The sequence below is a fragment of the Vulpes lagopus genome, chromosome 7 (assembly GCF_018345385.1).
Source record: "Vulpes lagopus strain Blue_001 chromosome 7, ASM1834538v1, whole genome shotgun sequence".
In the NCBI taxonomy this organism is placed as follows: Eukaryota; Metazoa; Chordata; class Mammalia; order Carnivora; family Canidae; genus Vulpes; species Vulpes lagopus.
In genome coordinates, this window is record NC_054830.1 from 53990483 (window position 1) to 53998765 (window position 8283).

Consider the following 8283-nt stretch of genomic DNA (forward strand, 5'->3'; position numbering starts at 1 on the left):
TGTGAGCTAGGAAAATCTGATAAAGGAATTTAACAATGAAATTATTCTGCCACTTTGTTGGCTTCTTTTGGGGAACAAAATCTTGCTTTCATATTGGCTTAGAGTTCAAATTTATCCCCATGTGTATAGAGTCCAGAAAAATCAAAACAAAAGATTAATCTGAAAATTCCTCTGTGCCGTATATGAGGAGGGAGAAAATTCAAATCCTCTCTGCATAAATACGGCTCAACTAGTATGTTGGGTTTCCCTATGAATTAACATTTGCCAAATATGAAACCATAATTTTAAATTGCTGAGAATATCCCTCAAAAACTAGAGTGGAATTATATTTCCATGGATATCAGGTATTGGTTATTAGGTAGAGTGAGACATTTTTATTTATTTTTTATTTTTTTTTGAGTGAGACATTTTTAAATGCTTAAAGACATACAAACATACAAAAAATAATGAAATATGAAGAAAATACATAATTTTAAAATACTACCAGGTGGATTAAAAAACAACAAATGAAACTAACTCTTAGGAACAAAAAAATAAAATAAATATAATATACTAGTAATGGATATGTGAAATAGCTGTTTAAACACAGTTGAAGAGAGAATTAGTGAACTAGAATATTAGACTAAAGAGGTTATTCAGGATGTAGTTCATAGAAATAGAGGTGGAAAATATGAAAAAGATTAAGGAATAGAGAAAAAAATAATAAGTTTTAACACACTGAATTGGAACTTCACAAATAGTGAGGAAAAGGAAAACAAGTATTTGAGGTGATAAAGATATAAAACTTCTCAGGAAGTACATTGATTGAGCCTTGATAAGACACACATAACAATATAAATGTAGTAAGGATATCCACATGTAGACAAATTTTAGTGAAAATATGGGATACTTTAATACAAGAAATTAAAACCACCAAGAGTGGAAGGAATTTTCCTTAAAAGATAAAGATAAAGAAACTATTTTTTCCTAAAAAGAATTTTCATAAAGACAACATAATTCTGAATAAAAGACTGCCCAGGGGATCCCTGGGTGGCTCAGCAGTTTAGCGCCTGCCTTCCACCCAGGGTGTGATCCTGGAGCCCTGGGATCGAGTCCTGTGTCAGGCTCTTTGAATAGGGAGACTGCTTCTCCCTCTGCCTGTGTCTCTGCCTCTCTCTCTCTCTCTCTCTCTCTCTCTCTCTCTCTCTGTGTGTGTTTCTCATGAATAAATAAATAAAATCTTTAAAAAAAAAAGACTGCCCAAATTGTCTACAATTTACTTTTTAGCCATATATATTAAGATTACCATGTTACAACAGAAAATTTATAACCCCATGTTTAATCAATTTTTTTCAGAGAGAAAATTCTGTGAAACATAAGATTGTTCTAATGAGAGTGGAAACATTTTTTCTTAAGATATTTCTATTGCTGTTTTGTTAAACCCTGACCTTTTCTCCCCCACATGGTTTGCATAATTTTTATTATTTGTTTCTCAGCACTGATTAGCACCAAGGGACTGTGTCATGGCCATTGACCATGAGCATCCGGATACATACCAGGATTGGGTCATTTGTCCATGTCATGCCCGTGGAAAATGAAATGATGAAGTCCACACAATATATGAGCACAAAACAACTTATCAGCAGCAGAATTGTCTGAGTAGCCCTTTTTTTCTGGGGAGCTTTTTGGAGGGAGACTTTTTCTGTGAAGATGCTCTGACTGCTGTTTATGTCTGCACAAGAGAATTATCGTGTATCCCCTTGACAGGACCATAAGACCGATGAAGAAGACATCTCTAAATGCCTTCAGTGTGAAAAAGAAATCCCTGTGGATATAGATTATGGGCAAAAAGGAACAGTGCTCAGCGAGGAACCAAAGACTAGCCTGGGTCTCAATGGATGTGGCCAAAGTACAGAGGAACAGGTTCCTACAGATGGATATGTTCAGGACCCATAAGAAGAGAGATAAACACAGGATGGGATTTAAGTTTGAATTTAGCCGCCCAGGGCTGCGAGGCTGCTGGTAGCCTGAAGCACACTCAACAAGCATGTAGTACAAATAGAGAGTCCCCTTAGTACCTTGTTAAGGAGGACAATAACTTTACATTTGAAGTCACTGGATACCCTGTGTCTCCAAATGTCTGCAGACACCAAGAACCCCATGGTGAAGAGCATCATTATATGGATTATAGCTAAGTGGGTAATGGTCAGGTCCGTGAGCTTGAGCTTGGGTCCCACAAGGAAAACTAAAATGTGGAGGAAAATAAGTAAGGTGTTTTCTGAGATCCCTATACCAGCTTGAGGGTAAAAGACATTTTTTTTATGGCAACATAACTGGAACATTTGTTCATCTTCATGTGAATGAGAAAGCAAACAACATTATTTTTGGAAAGAAAAATAAGAAATTCTGATAACAGTGGTGTTTTCATTCAGTCTATGAATCATCACATCACCCTTTTCATCTCTAGAATCATCACTTTAACCACAATAATTCTATGTAAATACGACTTGCCCTTATTCAGCATTTGAATTTCAACTCAAATACTCATGCCTTCAAGGAAATAATTTTTGTGTATCTTCCCTTCACCTCATGGTGGCACTAACATCACACACCCTTCTCCGTGAGCCTATCATACCTATTACTCTCTTTTAAAGCACATATTATTTTTTTATTTTTTTACTAATAAATTTATTTTTTATTGGTGTTCAATTTGCCAACATACAGAATAACACCCAGTGCTCATCCCGTCAAGTGCCCCCCCTCCGTGCCCATCACCCAGTCCCCCCACCCCCCATCCTCCTCCCCTTCCACCACCCCTAGTTCGTTTCCCAGAGTTAGGAGTCTTTATGTTCTGTCTCCCTTTCTGCTATTTCCTACCCATTTCTTCTCCCTTCCCCTCTATTCCCTTTCATTATTATTTATATTCCCCAAATGAATGAGACCATATAATGTTTGTCCTTCTCCGGTTGGCTTATTTCACTCAGCATAATACCCTCCAGTTCCATCCACGTCAAAGCAAATGCTGGGTATTTGTCGTTTCTAATGGCTGAGTAATATTCCATTGTATACATAGAATACAATGTATTTATCCATTGTATTCGTCTTTATCCATTCATCTTTTGATGGACACCGAGGCTCCTTCCACAGTTTGGCTATTGTGGACATTGCTGCTATAAACATCGGGGTGCAGGTGTCCCGGCGTTTCATTAAAATACATATTAAAAGAGAGTAATAGGTACAATAGGCTTGACGGGATGAGCACTGGGTGTTACACTATATGTTGGCAAAACGAACTCCAATAAAAAATATACAAAATAAAAAATAATAGGGATCCCTGGGTGGCGCAGCGGTTTGGCGCCTGCCTTTGGCCCAGGGCGCGATCCTGGAGACCCGGGATCGAATCCCACATCGGGCTCCCGGTGCATGGAGCCTGCTTCTCCCTCTGCCTGTGTCTCTGCCTCTCTCTCTCTCTCTGTATGACTATCATAAATAAATAAAAATTTAAAAAAAAAATAAAAAAAATAAAAAATAATAAAGCACACATTACCCTATTTAATGGTAGCTCTTGTTTACTTTTCTATCTCCCCTGCAAATTCCCCAAGAGCAGAGGTTCTGACTTTTTTGTCTTTGGATCCACAGCATCTGGAACACTGATGCTTACTAACAAATATTCACTAAAGCCTTTTGATGTAAATTTTGGACAAGGGGAAATAAGAATCTTCCAGGTAAGCAATCCCAGCAGAACCATTCTCACCGTTTATTTATTGAAGTGCAAAATTATGAAGGATTTAGTAGTTTGTAACCTAGATCAAGATAGCCTTTGTTTAAATCCAGATTCCACTATCTGGGTGAGCATTGTCTGCTCTCTTAACTGATTTTGTCTCAGTTATCATGAGTAAAAGGAGGATAATAATAGTACTTTCATTGTAGCATTGTTGGAGGAATGCATCAGTAAATATATGAAAAGCATTTAGCAAATGCATGACATATATGGAGCATATAGGATTGCTAACAATTGATTTACTATTTATTACCACTTAACTTTGGCTTGAGAGTTGCATATACATATAATATGTGTATGTATATATAATCTGTATATATATATATATATATAGTCATATTTCCCCTCAGAATCTCCAGGTGAATAGTAAGAACGATGGAATAAGTGATTCTAAAAATCTATTATAACCATCTAATTATATTAATATACTTTTAAAAATTTATTTATTTATTTATTTATTTATTTATTTATTTATTTATTTATAATGAGAGAGCACAAGCAGAGGGGGAAGGGGTAGAGGGAGAGGGAGAAGCAGTCTCCTCGCTGAGCAGGGAGCCTATGTGGAGCTGGACCCCAGAACCCTGAGATCATGACCTGAGTCAAAGCAAAGGTGGACACTTAACTTATTGAGCCTCCCCGGCGCCCCATAATTTTATCAATATGTATTTCTAATAGAAGCCAGAGGTAATAGGAGTCATTGCCCTTGACATAATGCTCATGAAATTAATGCCAAAAACACTGAGAGAAATACAGAGAAACAACTGGCACAGTAAAGGGAGGCCAAATATACCCTCTGGAATATACCAATGCCATGTGACTAGGGGGAGAAGAATGCCTATATCTTTACGAAGTGTGAATCTTTTCTTGACTGTCAAACTCTCCTATGGAATATATTTTTGTATTAAGGAGAGAGAGAGATTTGGGTTAAACAAATGATGCTGACTCTGATGAAAGGTGGAGCAAATAGTCTTCCTTGCTACTGGAATTTACTACCCCAAGGCACTGATATGTATTCTGTGAAGAAGTAGGAGGTCAGAATATGGTACTGCAGAATTAGGAGATGGGAAAACAGGTGGAGCTCTGTCACAAATACAATGCTAAATTTAGCCAGAAGCCCAAACATCAAGCCTGGAGATGTTTTTGTAGCAAAGAACAAAGTGGAACTTCCATCACACGGCCTGCCAATTCTTTTGTATCTCAAATTTATTTATTCCACAAATAGTGGAAGGGAATAGGTTACACACACATTCTCAAAACCAGGGAATGAAGGGGTCAATTTCTAGGAAAACCAAGTATTTAAAATCTATAATCCAGATGCTGGTGGGTAAGATGGCAGAGGAGTAGGGGGACCCTGAGCTTGTCTCATCCCTTGAACACAGCTAATTATCAAATCATTCAAACACCCAGGAAATCAATCAGAGCTCGAGAGAACAAAGACTGCAGGCATACAAATAGAAAAGTGGCCACCTTTAGGAAGGTCAGATGTATAGAGAGTTTTCTGGGGGAGATATAGCTGTGGGTAAGGCAGCGGGAAGGAGTCTGCTTTAGGGGGCTACCACAAAGTAAGCAGCAGAGTGCAAAATCTGAACTTTTAGAAGTCTACCACTGTGGGGGACCTTAAAGATGCTCAGGTGACAAAGTGGGGTGGAATCCCAAGAGTGACAGGGGGTCTGAGGATCTTCTGGGTTGCAGGAAGAACCAGTGGTGACTAAGTGCTGCATTACTTTCAGGTGCAGGAGTGGGGAAGCCAGCTGAGAACAGCAGGTCTTGATACCAGATTTTTGCTCTGTTTTGCCATAAACTGCAAACTTCTCTGTGGTTGTGAGACTACTTTCCTGGGACTGGCCAGAAAATGGCAAAAGCATAATGAGACCCTCCCCCAGAGGAACAGCATGGGTCCATACTTGGCCACTATGTGAATGACACAGGACTTTCTGACATTCTTCACCTAAGTTGTTTCTACACTGTATTTACTCATGCCCTGAAAGTTAGTTATATTCTCAGTAGTATGAACCCATCCATGCCTTTGACTCTCCTTCAATAAGTCTGTCCTGTTCCTGAGATGACATCATTAGAAATTTGGGATGCAGGAAGAGAAGAGCCTCCATTATGATGAAGCCATTATCATTTTATTTTTTTAATAATAAATTTATTTTTTATTGGTGTTCAATTTACCAACATACAGAATAAACCCAGCGCTCATCCCATCAAGTGCCCCCCTCAGTGCCCTTCACCCAGTCACCCCCACCCCCCGCCCTCCTCCCCTTCCACCATCCCTAGTTCGTTTCCCAGAGTTAGGAGTCTTTATGTTCTGTCTCCCTTTCTGATATTTCCCACACATTTCTTCTCCCTTCCCTTATATTCCCTTTCACTATTATTTATATTCCCCAAATGAATGAGACCATATAATGTTTGTCCTTCTCCAATTGACTTATTTCACTCAGCATAATACCCTCCAGTTCCATCCACGTTGAAGCAAATGGTGGGTATTTGTTGTTTCTAATGGCTGAGTAATATTCCATTGTATACATAGACCACATCTTCTTTATCCATTCATCTTTCAATGGACACCGAGGCTCCTTCCACAGTTTGGCTATTGTGGACATTGCTGCTATAAACATTGGGGTGCAGGTGTCCCGGCCTTTCATTGCATCTGTATCTTTGGGGTAAATCCCCAACAGTGCAACTCTTCAGAGTGTAGGGATAGAGGGAACATTCCTCAACATCTTAAAAGCCATCTATGAAAAGCTCACAGCAAATATCATTCTCAATGGGGAAGCACTGGGAGCCTTTCCCCTAAGATTAGGAACAAGACAGGGATGTCCACTCTCACCACTGCTATTCAACATAGTACTGGAAGTCCTAGCCTCAGCAATCAGACAACAAAAAGACATTAAAGGCATTCAAATTGGCAAAGGAGTAGTCAAACTCTCCCTCTTTGCTGATGACATGATACTCTATATAGAAAACCCAAAAGACTCCACCCCAAGATTGCTAGAACTCATACAGCAATTTGGTAGCATGGCAGGATACAAAATCAATGCCCAGAAATCAGTGGCATTTCTATACACCAAGAATGAGACTGAAGAAAGAGAAATTAAGGAGTCGATCCCATTTACAACTGCACCCAAAAGCATAAGATACCTAGGAATAAACCTAACCAAAGAGGTAAAGGATCTATACCCTAAACACTACACAACACTTCTGAAAGAAATTGAGGAAGACACAAAGAGATGGAAAAATATTCCATGCTCATGGATTGGAAGAATTAATATTGTGAAAATGTCAATGTTACCCAGGGCAATTTACACATTTAATGCAATCCCTATCAAAATGCCATGGGCTTTCTTCAGAGAGTTGGAACAAATTATTTTAAGATTTGTGTGGAATCAGAAAAGACCCCGAATAGCCAGGGGGATTTTAAAAAAGAAAACCATATCTGGGGGCATCACAATGCCAGATTTCAGGTTGTACTACAAAGCTGTGCTCATCAAGACAGTGTGGTACTGGCACAAAAACAGACACATAGATTAATGGAACAGAATAGAGAACCCAGAAGTGGACCCTGAACTTTATGGTCAACTAATATTCAATAAAGGAGGAAAGACTATCCGCTGGAAGAAAGACAGTCTCTTCAATAAATGGTGCTGGGAAAATTGGACATCCACATGCAGAAGAATGAAACTAAGCCATTCTCTTACACCATACAAAGGTAAACTCAAAATGGTTGAAAGATCTAAATTTGAGACAAGAATCCATCACAATCCTAGAGGAGAACACAGGCAACACCCTTTTTGAACTCAGCCACAGTAACTTCCATTATCATTTTCTTCTCTTTCATAATCAACTACTGGAGAATATGCTTAATTTGCTTATAACACCCCAAATTCAAAATCTGTGATAATTTGGTAACTGGATTAAAATCTGGTGATTATTTGAGGAAGAAAGTTCTCAATGAGATCATCATTTGAAATTTGGGAAGAAGGAGCAGTGAAAAATCCTTTGGAAGATGAAATATTATTGATAAAAAGATAAAATGCAGTTGACCCTTGAACAACACAGGGGTTAGGGGCAGCCTTCTCCAACACTGTCAAAAATCCATGTCTAACTTTTGACTCCCCCCAAAACTTAACTATTAATAGCCTATGGTTGACTGATAATATAAACAGTCCATTAGCACATATTTTGTATGTTGTATGTTTTATGTGCCATATTCTTACAATAAAATAAGCTAGAGGAAAGATAATGTTGTTAAGAAAATCATAAGGAAGAGAAAGTACACTTACAACACTGTACTGTACAAAATCCGCATACAGGTGGGCCCATGCAGTTCAAACCTGTGTTGTTCAAGGGTCAACTGTATTTTTCTCTAAATTATTATGACCTTCTCTTATTTATGACAGAAAACTTAGTGAAACTACAACAAGGAAATTTTTTGTCTTAGTTCTAGAGGGGTTCAGTAAATTTAATACAATAAAACAAATTATTTTCAAATATCTGGAATTAAATTCTAGATCCTCTCC